The sequence below is a fragment of the Coenobita brevimanus genome, chromosome 101 (assembly GCF_032717465.1).
Source record: "Coenobita brevimanus isolate Jiangsu-jjx chromosome 101, ASM3271746v2, whole genome shotgun sequence".
In the NCBI taxonomy this organism is placed as follows: Eukaryota; Metazoa; Arthropoda; class Malacostraca; order Decapoda; family Coenobitidae; genus Coenobita; species Coenobita brevimanus.
This window is the reverse complement of record NC_137054.1, coordinates 60325832-60341231: the sequence shown is the minus strand read 5'-3', so window position 1 is coordinate 60341231 and position 15400 is coordinate 60325832. Positions and strand designations below refer to the sequence as shown.

The window sequence follows — 15400 nt, the reverse complement described above, 5'->3', positions numbered from 1 at the left end:
CAACGATGGATCATCCGCGGCTCAGTGAACAGCGAATGTGCAAACGCAACAAAAACGTCCTCACACTGTCGGCATTAGACCACACACACTTGTCCACCGGTCCAGCCTCATTAGCTAGCCCTGCCCAGCCAGGCAGTTCTGACACTGATGAGTGAGGGCTGTGACTGTGAGGCCGAGTCGGGACAATTTGCTGTCAGGACGATTCCCCATCATTTATTTATGTATCACTTTATTTAGCAAGTACACTAGTTTTTTAATTATGTAAGTTATAAAAGTGATGGTGGTTTATTGTTTATATAGTAAATGTAAAATATGGCATCAAATCATGGTCATTAAATGAAAAATAATAATACAGTACCCTCGCGTCCAACATGCGTTAGTCCAGCACGATTCGGGTCCAGCACGGAGAGCAATTAATTAGTATTATTTAATACGATTTAATTACTGCAACACGAGTGTGTTAGCATAACACGCACAGAGCTCCGAAAAGTGGGCGAAATCCGCAGAGTTCACTCTAGCACGATCACCCCCGGTCCAACACGGTCATACTGGACATTCCCATGATGATGATAGCCAATGAAAACTTCTGATCAAGTAGCCTTCCCCGCCCGCTATCGTGACGTGATCGTGATGCCGCCCAATTAAAAACGCTTCTGGTGTCACGTGATGTTTTGTTTAAATTTCTCCCGCCACAGCGCCACTCAGTTGCATAATTGCATTGGAAGGTACTTTTTTCTTGCTGCATTTTCTGCCCTTGTTACTGCATTTTACCCTGCTCACGATGCCTAGGAAGCCTTCTGAGAACCCCAAGAAGCGTCGGCATCTCCCTCAGGCCACCAAGCTAGAAAGCATCGAGAGGAAGAAGAAGGGGGAGAGGAAAGTTGACATTGCCAAGGCCTACGACATGAATGAAGCCAACGTGAGGATCATAATAAAAAACTAAGACAAGATCCTGGCAGCTGAAGGCTATCACACGGCACTTCATACCAGGTTTGCTGAGGATACGATGGTAAATCGGAACGGTAACGTGGTAAAACTGCCAACGATACCACGGGCATTTGGAATTCATCTGGATGGATTCCTGCTGAGGATACGACGGGCAAAACAGTGTGACCAAAACCCAAGCGACTCGACAGAGAATGTATCATACTACAGCATTGAACATTTAGCCTGACACTGAATACATATTAATATTTTAGAATAAATATCAATCATTTTGAAACCCTTCTCATCGGCGTGCGTACCAGTTTATAAACAAAGTTGCTTCTCCTTATTCTCTACCGAGTCAGCGACAGCGATCACTTTCCACAGTCACGAGACGGGGCTCTGGCAACAGTGTGAGAAGCATGCACTTTGCCGAGGATTACAGAGTGCTAGGACAGGCAGAAGCAGGACCTTCCATGGCTGTGGACGAAGATAGTGATTCTGAGTGTGATTTCGAAGGATTTATGAGGGAGGTTAAGGAGGAGCAACAGCCATTACCCACTAGTGACGCCAGCAGCCATCCTCCGGGGACCCAGTAGGACTACCTACAGCCTTGGATACCACCTTCCATTCCCAGCAAGCCCACCAACACTATCCTAAAAGGTTAGTTATCATTCATAGCACAGTACCATTTATTATAATTACAATAGTACCAATATATGTATAGGTATATGGTAGGTATTTAGGGTGACTTTTCCTAGGGTTGCTGACATAATTCATTTTTCCCAATAAGCTCTATTGTTAGTCCAACACGTTTTTGGTCCAACACGAGACCCATGCATGACAAAATTACCGTGCTGGACGCGAGGGTACTGTATATTGAAACGTGAATCAGCTGATTTATGATCGATCCTTCATCTTAGCATAAGGCTACATACGAGACATTGGCATTTATATAAATGCCTAATTACCTTAAGTGAACGATCAACATACTTTGGAATTATACAAATAATCTTCATGTTACGTCTATATAAATGTTTCGGGATATTTCGCCATCAAGTCAATTCGTCATCACAACAATAACAAGACAATTCGCCATCGGGACTTTTCGTCGTCAGGATGATTCCCCGTTGTTTATTTTCATATCAGTTTATTTAGGAAGTACACTAGTTTTTTAGTACTGTACTTGTACCTCTTCAAAGTCATTTTAAAATATACCCAGGATGTTGTAGTACCAATGGAAATTAATGAAAACAGCTGTGGGTGATGCTAGAACATAATTCAAAGTTAACTACAGCAAGGTAGAAACAAGTTAAATATTGTCTAAAAGTGCAACTTACTAATGATATCCAAAGCCTACGCTATTGAATGAAAATAGACTTTGACAGATCCCCCTGAGAATTAGTTATTAAAGTATCAGTTAATCAGTAATAAGTATATTTATAGAATGACGGGGAATTGTCATGACGGGGAACATCCATATTATGACGATGAATTGTCGACTTCATGGCGAATTGTCTAGGAACCACATAAACAACCGTTGCTTGCTTCAGTAAAGGTAAGATCTACTGTATACTGTAGTTTTCATGCTTTTTTCTCTTTATTCACTATTAATGTGTTACAGTAATCCCGTAAGTTTCGCGGATTTTTTTTTTACGGTTTTGCCCTCTCGTGGATTTTCTTAGCATTAATAAGTTCAGCAAAAATATCCTTGAATATACGGAAAACAAAAAATTTGAAATTCCCGCCGTTTCCAATTGTAGCGCGGTACACTCACGCCACCCTCTATCCCTTTCCCGCGGTCCCTCTGCCCTGCATCCCTCAGTCCACGCCTGTCTGCCTCACCTGCTTGGTGCACTAGTAACTGCGCTGTGATACAAGCCACTTGGCCTCCCACGTTATTTCCACATGGCCCCAGGACGTAAGCCAGCCTCTTTGAAGGCTAATAATACAATCAGTGAGAACTCCAAAGTGACAAAACGATCAAGAAAAGTTATGACTTTAGCAGAGAAAATTGTGTTACTGGACAAGCTAAGAAGTGGTATGAGCTACGCCGCATGCAGTCGTGAGTATGGAGTGAACGAATCGACAGTGCGTTACATTAAGAAAAGTGAAAAAGAAATAAGACATGCAGTTGCTAGCTGTGCATCAACATCAGCAAAGGTGTCACAACATGTTTGTGATAATGCTGTGATTAAAATGGAAAAGGCTCTGAACATATGGATTGAAAATTTGAACCGCCGACATATTCCTGTTGACACAAATTCGATCAGAGAAAAGGCCAAGGATTTGTACAGTCATTTCAGTGACGGAGAGAGAGATGGGAAGCACACATTTATGGCTAGCAAAGGCTGGTTTGAGAACTTTAAGAAGAGATTCTCACTCCACAATCTCAGGATTACTGGCGAATCAGCCTCTGCTGATCATGTGGCAGCAGAAACGTATCCAGCAGAATCTGAAAAATTAGTGAAGGACAAAGGGTATCTGCCGGAACAAGTTTTCAATGCCGATGAGACTGGGCTGTGGTGGAAAAAAATGCCCAGCAGAACTTTTATATCTCGAAAGGAGAGACAGGCACCTGGATTTAAAGCTCAGAAGGACAGAGTATCGCTGCTATTCTGTGGGAACGCAGCTGGTCATATGATCAAGCCTATGCTGCTATACAGGGCTAAAAAAACACGTGCACTTAAAGGGAAAGACTTAAATCAGCTGCCAGTGTTTTATCGTAGCAACAAGAAAGCGTGGATGACGGCAGTATTGTTCAGTGACTGGTTCCATAACTGTTTTGTTCCTGAGGTTGAATGATACTTGAAGGCAAAGGGGATAGACTTTAAAAGTGCTGCAGGTAATAGATAACTGCCCAGGTCACCCTGAATCAATTAAATTTGCACACCCTAACATCGAGGTAGTTTTTCTACCAAAGAACACCACATCACTCATTCAGCCACTTGATCAGGGCATCATTGCTGTTTTCAAGGCAAAATACGTGGCACGAAGCTTTGCTATGATTAGACAAGGCATAGAAGAAGGAGATAACATCAAAATGTGGTGGAAGAAATTCAACGTAGCCAACTGCATCATGTTAATTCAACAGTGCCATGAGGAACTCTCTGCTAGCTGCATCAACTCCTGTTGGAAGAAATTGTAGCCTTCAGTTGTGAATGACTTTGCAGGATTCCCAACTGTTGATGCTGAACTTATAAGAATTAAAAATCTTTCGAGGACTGTCGGAGGTGAAGGGTTTTCTGACCTGCAAGAAAATGAAATTTGGGAGGAACTGCTGGGGAATGCAGGAGAAGAACTGACGACACAAGAATTGGAAGAACTGCTCAATGAAGAAGAGAAAGATGAAGAGGAAGAGGAATCTGGTAGAAATGAGTTACCACAGGCGTGGACACTAGAAAAGCTTGGGGAAATCACTCGCAGTATGAGGCATACTATCTCCCTGCTAATGTCGTATGACCCATCACTGGACAGGGCATTAAAAGTGAAGAATGGGATGGAAGCTGTGTTTGCTCCCTACCATGAAATAATGAAGGAGATGAAACGTGAAAGAGAGCAACTTCCAATAACTATGTTTTTCTCAAAGAAAAACCAACGCAGCCCTGCATCTGCCCTGCCATCTACATCCGGCAACTCATCCTCCCCTGCCTCACCACGCATGGATGATTCATGCAAGGAGGACGAGTCAGCTGATGATCCCTCTCCTAACTCCCCTGCCTCGTCTGATGTCTCTGAGTGAAACTCTTCTGTAACTAAAGGTATGTAAAATGATAACAAAACAGACATTAACTAAAAATATTACTGTACTTATAGACGTGAATTAAAGTTTTATGTGGTGCACACCTTGGAAAAAAAAAAAAAAAAATACATACAGTACGTGATACTGAGCAAAACAGTCAGGTAACAAGTTTAATAATTTCAACTTAACTTGTGGTGTAATGATTGAAAAATCATTTTGTCAGATTGTGAGTCTTCGAGTGGCGTTGGTGGCTGGCAGAAAACAGTAAATAGCTGGCAGTGGTCGGGGGAGGTGCGACACTGAGTTGGGGGACATACGACCATGCGAGTGTTTGCTATCACCAGTTACTGCATCTTTTTATTTTGTACTGTTTTGTGAATAAATGTGTAGATAATTGTGTATTACAGTACGGTGTTTACGTTTTTCCTTTATAATAGAGTATGTACTTTCAATCTTGTAAGAAGGTATTTCGGGATGAGTATGGAGGTTTCGGGACAATTCGCTGTCAAGGCAAATCGCCGTCACAACAAAAACAAGACAATTCGCCTTCATTAATGAAGATAGCTATGGACGACGCTAGAATATAACTCAAAGGCGACTACAGCGAGGAAGAAACAAGTTAATTATTGACTAAAGGTGAAACTAATAAATAATATCCAGAGCCTACGCTATTGAACATAGACTTTGCTGGATCCCCCTGAAATGCAGTTATTAAATTATCGATTAATTAATAATAAGTATATTTATAAAAGAATTGATTAATTAATAATAAGTATATTTATAGAATGGCAGGGAATCGTCCATGTTCTGAAAGGGAATTGTCTGACGGCGAATTCTCTCGCAACCAGTATGGACATGGACTGTGTGATGGATAGCATGGTGGACACAAGTGCAAGATTCAATTGTTAATTGAGTATTCGCGTATTTGGCATTTCGCGGGGGTTACAAGAATGTAACTACCGCGAAATATGCGGGATTACTGTACTTTAAATGTTTAAACATAAGGATATTTCATGTATGTGAGTGCTAAAGTGTGTGTATGTGAGAGTTTAGGCACGTCTGGGAACGTATCCCCTTTGACTCCATGTTATAATGGGATTGCTATACGATGGATTGCTTTACGATGGGGTTTTCAGGAACGGAACCCCATCGTATAATGAGGGTTTACTGTACATGCAAACATATTGTTTGAGTGATGCAGGTTTGAGTAGCACAGTCCTTCCCCAGTCCCTATTGTCCACATTACTCGATGACTGAGTGTACCTTGATAGACCAGATATTGGATTTAATGGATACTACAAAGATACCTGACTTTCGTCGGCTATTACAGTACACACAATGTTTGTTAAACGGGGCACAGCGGATTGCAATATACGTGTTTCATGAAGTCCAATGACAAGGATGTGAAATAAACTACAAAAGGGCAAAATGATGGGCCAAGTGAGTGTAAAAATTAATATAGTTTTCATTTCCAGTACTGTACTAGAATTTGCTTTTGAACTCATTTTCATATTTAGTACTAGAATATGCCGTTGTACACATTTACACTCAAACATGAGCTTGAAATACCACCTGAGGGGGGGAAGAGGATATCGGATATAATGGGTTTTTGGAGGATGAGGGACAACAATTGGGTGCAGAAAGCAAGAAGGGTGATCATTGGGGATAGGGTTGTGAGAGGCAGACTGAAAAAAAACCTGGGATGAGGTCATACAGAGTGACCTCTGGGAGAAGGGACTGAACAGAGAGGCTGCCAAAGTTCGAGCAGCATGGAGACCTGCCACTAGGTGACCAAGACCAATGCATGCAAGCATGCTGAAGCCTTAATAAACAAAACAATATAACCAGATTGGGCTTCCTTCTAACTGATCTGGTATAGTGGGTTTCTGCTGTAATGAAAAAAAATACAAACTCATCTAACAATAAGTGTGAGATGGAGGAAAATAACTTTCAAAATTATTCCCTTAGCATAAAAAATGGTGCAGGGGCAGCTGCCACAATGCAAACGACAGCATCTTGCCAGATTGACTGAGGTCTTCCTCATAGGACACAAGGTAAGCTGTAATGGTTTGGCTCCCAAACTGGTTTCTTTTCACCTGGGGTGCGCAGCACCACCTCTAAACTCCCCTCCTGTACCGATGAAAGGAGTAAACTGGTTTTGGACAACATAAGAAAACCGATGTTTTTAGTGCATCAGGGCCATGTCCACAATCCCCATTCCTGCAGTCTACAGGTTAAATGGTAGCCTTAGCTGCACATGTTTCCTCCTGACACTGGGCACAATAAATGGTTGGGCCAGTCTGTGCAGACAGATGATGTTATCCAACCCCTACAGCTGTGTTACAAGTAAACATCTGATTCTTCCATACCACCACAGGTTCTTGGAACAACTGGACTGGCTGGCGGTATGTAAGACCATAGATTTCACTTTGTGGTTACTGTATTAGACTAATTTACAGAGGAGAGTATGGAAATCCTGAACCGATTAACCTTTCGGTCTCAATCCTGTCGGTCATTTTTGTCGATGTACAGTGCTCGTCAAAATTATTGAGCGCCTATCGCCGGGCGTGCAATGCTTATGGCCAAAAAAGAATCACCCATTTCTGGGGGTAAAAATTGGGCCACAAGTTTGCGGCGCTAGCATGACGTCACGGTACCCTGAGGCCTTCCGACGCGCTGGTTGGTTTCCGCCTCAGTTGCCTACGGGCTGCTTGAGAGAGAGGAACTCCGCTGCGTCTCCCTCTCTTATTGCGCCCATTTTTACTGAGTGTCCCGCAGTGTTTTGGCTTTCACAACTTTGTTATGGCACCTACCCATGAACTATCGAGTGAAATCATATCCCAGATCATTGCTCTAAAGGAGGCAGGCCACTAGACAAAGGAAATTAGTGAATTGGTTGGCATGGCAAGATCGACAGAGCATCAGTGGTGCGCGCGGTTTCAAGTGGAAAACAGTGGTGAAGTTCCCACAAAGAAACTGCGGTCTGGTAGGCCTAGGACAACTTCCCCAAGGTCTGTTAATATTTTAAAACGTGCAGTGGAGTTTAATCCTCGTGTGAGTGCAAGGAAAATAGAGACCAACCCGGAAGAGTTTGGTGAGATGTCTGTGAGAACAGTGTCTCGTAGGGTCCATGAACTTGGTTACACAAGTCACAGGCCTGTGAAGAAGCCTCTTCTCACAAAAAATCAGTGACTTCTTAGGCTTGCCTTTACTAATAAATATCTTAACTGGGGTGAGGAGCAATGGTTGTCAGTGTTGTGGTCTGATGAGGCAACGTTTAGTGTCACCTATAACAGAGGAGCACGTGTGTACCGATGCAAAGGTAGTGACCCACTTGACCCACGGTACGTAGAAAGCACAGTTAAACATCCTGATTCACTCATGGTATGGGCTTGTTTTTCTGGTCAAGGTTTGGGGAAGCTTGTTGTGCTTCCCAAGAACATCAGAGTGAATCAGGATGTTTACCTGGAGCTTCTGTGTGATCATTTACCAGACTCCTTCGAGCTAACAGGTGCACGAGTGTTTCAGCAGGACGGTGCACCTGCTCACAAGGCCAAATAGGTCACCAATTGGCTTCGTGACTGCGAGGTATCATTCATGAAAGACTGGCCAGGAAATAGCCCAGACCTCAGCCCGATTGAAAACCTCCGGTACCTCATAAAGAAGAGTTCCAAGGGAAAGCCATGAGCTCTCTGCCTAAGCTGGAAGCCGCCATTCGTGACTCCTGGGACAAAATACCCCTCCAGCACCTCAGGAGCCTCGCCCTTTCACTTCCAAGACGTCTCAGGTCCGTGAAGAAGCATAAAGGATACCCTACGAAGCACTAAAGGTAAATAAAATGCATTATTTATATGTTTTTTCAATGTTGAAAGGTTTGTTTCGTAGGAGGGACGCAGGGCACTTGATACTTCTGACGAGTACAGCACTGTATGTTGACCTCGACATAATCTTCCAGAACAGTGCAGTTTCACTGAAACTGTAGATTTGGTGCACTGTATTTGCCCTCTTCACTGTATCTACTCTCCTCTATCACCCACTTGAAGATCAAAGGGAACAGTGTTGTTACAACTTCATTGGCAGGGCAATGTTCACCCAACAACATGGTATTCTTGAGTCCCTTGCCTTTGGTGAATGAAGCTAACCACCTGCCTGATGCTTTGAAACCTTCAAGATTCTGCCTTAACATTTTCATTGCCACTTACATGAAAGTTTTGTCTGCTAATGGATGTGTGCTGAGTCTAAGGTGGAAACTTTCCTTCTTACAGAGAACATCCTAGGCCAGGTACAATTCTGTTATTAACACTGGGTTTACCACATGATTCCTAATATCAGAGATGAACAACCATCACACTTCTCAATCTTCTGTTTATTCTTGAAGATGATGCAGGTGGTTCACTCATTAATGCCAAAGGATACAGCAATCTCAGTATTCTTTCTGCTTCATCACATTAAATGATTTCCAACCGCTCTTGGTCAAGCACTTTATAGGTGATTTGCAGTGATTCATGGGGAGACATGGTGGGTTGGAAAAAGAAAAAAGGGTGGGGGGGGAGGATTAACACAGTCACTCATACTGCATGATGGCAAAGTGAGGAAGACTGGGTGGACAGTGGGAAATGTGACTCTCTCGCTTGGGGTGTGCAGTGGTCCATTATGCCATTACACACCCCATACTATCCAAACGTGTTGGTACAATGATAAAAAATACCAGATTTGGGCAGTCTGGGACCCATATCCATAAAACACTGGTTCTACCCACGATGTACTCATTTTAATGTAACTGACTGTCTGCTTATCTCATTATCGGTGAATTGTTCAGCATGAACACAGGTTATAAGTGACAATACTGCATTTAAAATAAGATATCAGGGTGTGGCAGGCCTTCTTATATCTCAAAAAAAAAAAAAAAAAAAAAAAAAGAGGAGGAGGGAGAGGTAGAAGAGGAAAAGTGACATACGGACAAAATACGCAAGATCAGATCTTTCTCAGTTACAGATCAGGATCCCCCAGGTTTCCTATTTAAGTACTGAATCTCTTCAGGAATATAATTTATTTAACCTTGGTTCAGTTACCAAAACCTAGTGTATGTAAGAGTATCATTATCATCCAATCCTACATTGCCCCATGAGGAACATAGAAGCCCAGGGCTAGGCAAGTTGGTCCTGACATTCAAGTTGAGAGTGACCAGCCTCACTCATCCCTGAGTGGCATTATGTTAGCAATAAACCCCAACCATCCCTTGGATATAAACATTCACCGGCCCAATCTAACTGGAGCACCGTAATTGCCCACTAAACTACCAGGTGCCAAACTTTGGTTATATGGTTACAATGAAGCGCAGCAAATGGTTTCCTTGTGTACAGGAAACCATTTGGCTTGTCACTCAGAGTAGTCACCCACAGGCAGGAGGAGGAGAAAAGAATGAAGGAAAGAAAAAAAGAAGAGGGAGTGTAAAGTCACCTGTAGGCAGAAGGATGAGGAAAGAATGAAGGAAAGAAAGACAGAAGAGGATGAAAGGAAAGAAGGATGGAGGAGAGGAAAGGGAAGACACCCGTGAGCTGCACTACATTGAGTGAGTGGATGGTGAGTGCCCCCACCTACCATATGTACCTGCAACTATTCTACTTTTTCATACTATGCCCCAGTAGTGTAATGTATTACTGAAAGGTTTATTATATCTGTCTATGACCTTCATACTATGCATAACTTAGCTGTGATATAATATAGTCAAGTTGCCTATGGTGTGGACTTCTATGGCACAGTTTTCTATGACACAGCAAGGTGCCAGAACCAAAAAAAAAATGAACCATGCGCTTAAAATACCTATGGCGCAGAGGCGCAGCAAGGTTTGAAACATGCCTCTCGCCTCGGAACCCACAACACTACCCCTTCCACTTAAGCATTATCGTCGTCGGAGTTAGGTACGTTCAGTATTTTATGCCCTTAAAGCCCTTTATTATTTATTGTTTAGTGCTTAATTTGTGTGTAAAACATGAATTGACTGATTGCTTGATTGTGTGCCTGTGTAAAGCGGGGGAAAATGGGGAAAAGTTGGGTGAAAAGGGGGACTTTGGGTGAATGTCCAGAACCAAATTCCATTTTTCCCATATGTTTAGTTATTTGTATGGCACGGTTTTCTATGGCACGGGCTTGTTCCAGAACCAATTAGCAGCGCCTTGGGCGACTTGACTGTAGTTGGGCTGTTTAGCCCCTAAAAGATGGGCATTGGAATGTTTTGACCTATACTCAGGACAGGCATAGTTAGCAGGTGCGATATGGTGGGGGGTTTGTGGGTGGCAGTGGTGGGGGGGTGGGGGGGTAGGGATGGGGGTGGGGGGGTGGAGTGAGGGGGGGGTGGAGTGAGGGGGGGACTGATTGGTTAGAGATGGGGGTAGGGTGGGGGATTCGGGCTGGGGGGTTGGGGTAGGGGATGGGGACTTTGGGTTGTGGTGGAGGGTATGGGGGGCATGGGGGCAGTAGGGTGGGCGGTTGGTATGTGTGGGTGTGGAGGTAGGGGGATGGGGGCGTGTGGTGGGAGTAGGGGCACAGGGGGGACGTGACCACATATCATTTTGGCCCTAGTACCCTCAGATAGCATGTGCAGACACCAGTCTTTCAGGGGTGAAAGGGATCTGTGTGTGTGTGTGTGTGTGTGTGTGTGTGTGTGTGTGTGTGTATTTACCTAGTTGTGATATACAGGAAATGAGCTATGCTTGTGGGGTCCCATCTCTTTTCTCATTCAGTCAAATCTTGCTTTGAACTCGTTTAAGTTTTTAGACTGGACGATCTCTTTGTCCAGGCTGTTCCATAGGTCTATGCATCTATACGGAAAGCTATATTTCTTGATATACTTCAAGCAACTTGGCTTTTTCAGTTTCATTCTGTGTCCTCTTCATACTCTCCCATCCCATACAAACAGATCATTTATATCAATTATATCTAGTCCCATTATGGCCCTGGCCACTGTAATCATGTCGCCCCTCTCTCTCCTTTCTTCTAGGGAAGGTAGGTCCAGCTTTTCCAGCCTCTCTCCGTAGGAGAGATCTGCCAGACTGGGGAAGTGTGTGTGTGTGTGTGTGTGTGTGTGTGTGTGTGTGTGTTCTTACCTAATTGTATCTATAAAGGAATGAGTCAAGCTCGTACTGTCCCGTGTCTTAAACCATATTTATCGCACATATCCTTAAATTTGTGAATTGTTTTGGCACACACTATTTCATACGGTAGTGCATTCCACTGATCAATTGCTCTATTTGGGAAACTAAATTTCCATGCGTCTTTATCACCTCTCTTTTTAGGCAGTTTTTTGCAGTGTCCTATTGCTGATGCTTCTCCATATGTTAAGTAATCATTTATGTCTATTTTCTCCTTCCCTGATATGCATTTATATAGCATAATCATGTCACCTCTTTTCCTTCTCTCCTCTAGTGTTGGTAGATTCAGTTTATTTAGTCTTTCTTCGTAGCTTAGATCCCTTAAGCTTGGTACCCATCTTGTAGCGGCCCATTGAACTTTTTCAATCTTGTCTATGTGTTTTTTGAGATGAGGACTCCAGACTAATGATGCACACTCCACGGTTGGTCTGATGAATGTATCTTTCTTAACATGTCTTCATTTATGTATGTAAACGCTATTCTCATATTGCCAAGCAGTGTATACATGTTCCGTACCTTCTCACTGATGTAGTCAGCCAGAGAGAGTCTGTTATTGACAATCACACCTAGGTCCTTCTCTCTTTCTGATGTGTGTAGGGTTTTATTTCCTAATGTATAATCCCAATCAGGTCTTTTTCCACTTTTACCAAACTTGATTACATGACACTTGTCTACATTGAATTCCATTTGCCATGTATTAATCCATTCATGAGGTTTATTTAATTCTTCTTCTGGCTCTTTAGAAAAGTCTGTGTTAGTAATTCTCCTTTGTATTTTTGCATCATCTGCACACATATTTAGATAGCTTTCATTGCCAGTGTTACTGTCCATATTGTTTATATACACTAAAAACATGATTGGTGCCAGCACTGAACCCTGTGGTACTCCACTAGTCACTTCTTTCCATGATGAGTAATTTCCCCTTAGTACCATTCTCATTTTTCTTTTCATGAGAAAATCTTGCATCCAACAATACAGTTTGCCTCGAATTCCTCCTTGATGGTACAGTTTCCATAAAAATCTTTAGTGTGGTACTGTGTCAAATGCTTTCTTGAAATCTAAATAAATACTGTCCACCCATCCTTCTCTTTCCTGTAATGTGTCTGTTACTCTGTCATTACAGTTCAACAGATTAGTAACACATGATTTTCCTTTTCTTAAACCAAACTGTCTTTCTGTTATCATACTGTGTTCTTCTAGGTGATTTACCCAAGCTTTTCACTTAGTGATGGCCAAGGTAGAGCTGCAAAGAAAGTGGTTGAGGAGACGAAGGGGAAGACAGGAGGAAGTAGCTCCAGTGAGAAGAGTGGAGAAATTGCAAGACAGTGAGAAAATGACAGAGTATAAGAGCATAGTGGAAGAATGATTGGGAAGGTATGAGCTAGAGCAGATGGAAGGGGTGGAATATGTATGTAAGATATTCACGGAAGAGATAGGTGCAGCGTGTGAGGCGGTTTGTGGAGTGAGGAGGAGATGCAAGGGTGTGGAAGGGACAGCATGGTGGAATGATGAGGTGAAATGAGCTGTGGAACAAAAGAAGAAGGCATACAGTGAATGGTTAGCGAGTAGAGGTAGGGGAGATGATGAGAGAGAGAAGAGAGAGGTATATGTGAGCAGGAGAAGGGAGGTTAAGAGACTGGTGAAGGAGAGTAAGAAGAAAGTGGATGAAGAGTTTGGAAGGAATCTGAGTGTGAAATGGAGGGAAAGTAAGAAATTATTTTGGAAGGAGGTAAGGAAAGTAAGGCAGTGTGAAAGGGGAAATAGTAGGGGAGTGAAAGATAGGAATAATAGATTGTTGGTGGAGAAGAGAGAGAAATTGAGGAGATGGAAGGAGCACTTTGAGGATTTGTTGAATGTAGAGAGTGAGAGTAGTGCGAGTATAAGTGGTTGGGGAATGGCTGGGAGAAGAAGAGATGAGAGGAGGGAGGAAGAGATCAGTAGGGCGGAAGTAGTGGAAGCGATGAAGAAGATTAAGTTGGGAAAGGTCCCAGGAATTGATGGAGTGTGTGGTGAAATGCTTAGGTATGAGGGTGAGATTGTTGTGGAGTGGATATGGAAGTTGTGTAGATTGGCTTGGGATGAGGGACTGGAAATCAGGTATAGTTGTTCCTTTATACAAAGGAAAAGGGGAGAGAGAAGTATGTGGTAACCATAGGGGTATTTGCCTTCTTAGTGTGACTGGTAAAATATATGGTAGAATACTCACTGACAGGGTTAGGCATATGACAGAGGAGCTAGTTGGAGAAGAACAAGGGAGATTTAGGAAGGGAAAAGGGTGTGTAGATTAGATATTTGTTCTAAGATGTTTAGTAAAGAAGTATCTAGAGAAGGGAAGGAAAGTGTATGCTGCCTTCATGGACTTGGAGAAAGCTTATGACAGAATAGATAGGCAAGGTATGTGGAAGGTATTAAGAATATATGGAGTGGAGGGGAAATTGTTGAGTGCTGTGAAGAATATGTATGAACAAGCTAGGGCTACAGTGCGAGTGGATGGTGAGCTGAGTGAGTTCTTTGATCTCAATGTGGGACTGAAACAGGGTTGTGTGATGTCTCCATGGCTGTTTAATATATACATGGATGGGGTTGTAAAGGAGGTGCAGGGTAGGGCAGTGGATGTGGGGGTGGCTCTAATGAATGAGGGTGAGATTTGGAAGATTCCAGTGTTGCTGTTTGCTGATGATACAGTATTGTTGAGTGAAGATGAATGGGAGTTGCAAGGTTTGGTGCATGAATTTGAGACAGTGTGTAGGAGGAGGAAGCTGAAAGTTAATGTAAACAAAAGTAAAGTTATGGTGTTTGAGAGGAATGAAGTCACAGAATGTACAGTGACGCTGGATGGTGAGGACATGGAGAATGAGAGTGCATTCAAGTACTTGGGTAGTGTGATGAGTAAGGATGGAACTTTGGGGCATGAAGTGCGTGAAAGGGTACAGCAGGGAAGGAAGGTTGTTGGTTCACTGAAAGCAGTGATGAGGAATAGGGAGGTGAGTATGGAAGTTAAGAAGTCATTGCATGATAGTATTGTGATCCCTACCCTGACGTACGGAAGCAAGGCGTGGACCTTGAAAGAGGGGAACAAGTCACGAGTGAGAGCAATGGAAATGAGTTACTTGAGAGAAGCATGTGGAGTGACATGGAGGGACAGGTTGACGAATGAAGAAGTGAAGGAACGTTGTGGGGTGGATGTGGATGTGGTTGAGAAGATTAGGAGAAATACACTGAGGTGGTTTGGACATGTGGAGAGAATGGAGACTGAAAGACTGACTAAGAGGGTGTATGTAGGTGAGGTGGAGGGAGGGAGAGGGAGGGGTAGATTGAGGATGAGGTGGAGGGATGGAGTTGAGAGGTATATGAGGGAGGGGGGGATGAGTAGTGGGGAGGGTAGTCAAATGGTGGGTGACAGAGTGACTTGGAGGCGTTTTGTCTGCGGCAACCCTTTACGTGATTAGGGCGTCGGGCTACAGATAGATAGATAGATAAATAGATTTTCTTATAAACTTTTCTAATACCTTGCTTACAACACTGGTTAGTGATACTGGTCGGTAGTTAAGTGAATTTTGTCTATTCCCTTTCTTGAATAAGG

General features: G+C 43.1%; 1 protein-coding gene across 1 annotated transcript in view; it reads right to left on the bottom strand.

The window, feature by feature from the left end:
• The window catches only part of LOC145415050 (glutamate [NMDA] receptor subunit 1-like), a 529989-nt gene that overhangs the window by 116156 nt on the left and 398433 nt on the right, over nt 1–15400 (bottom strand). The gene's annotated exons all lie outside the window — the stretch shown is intronic.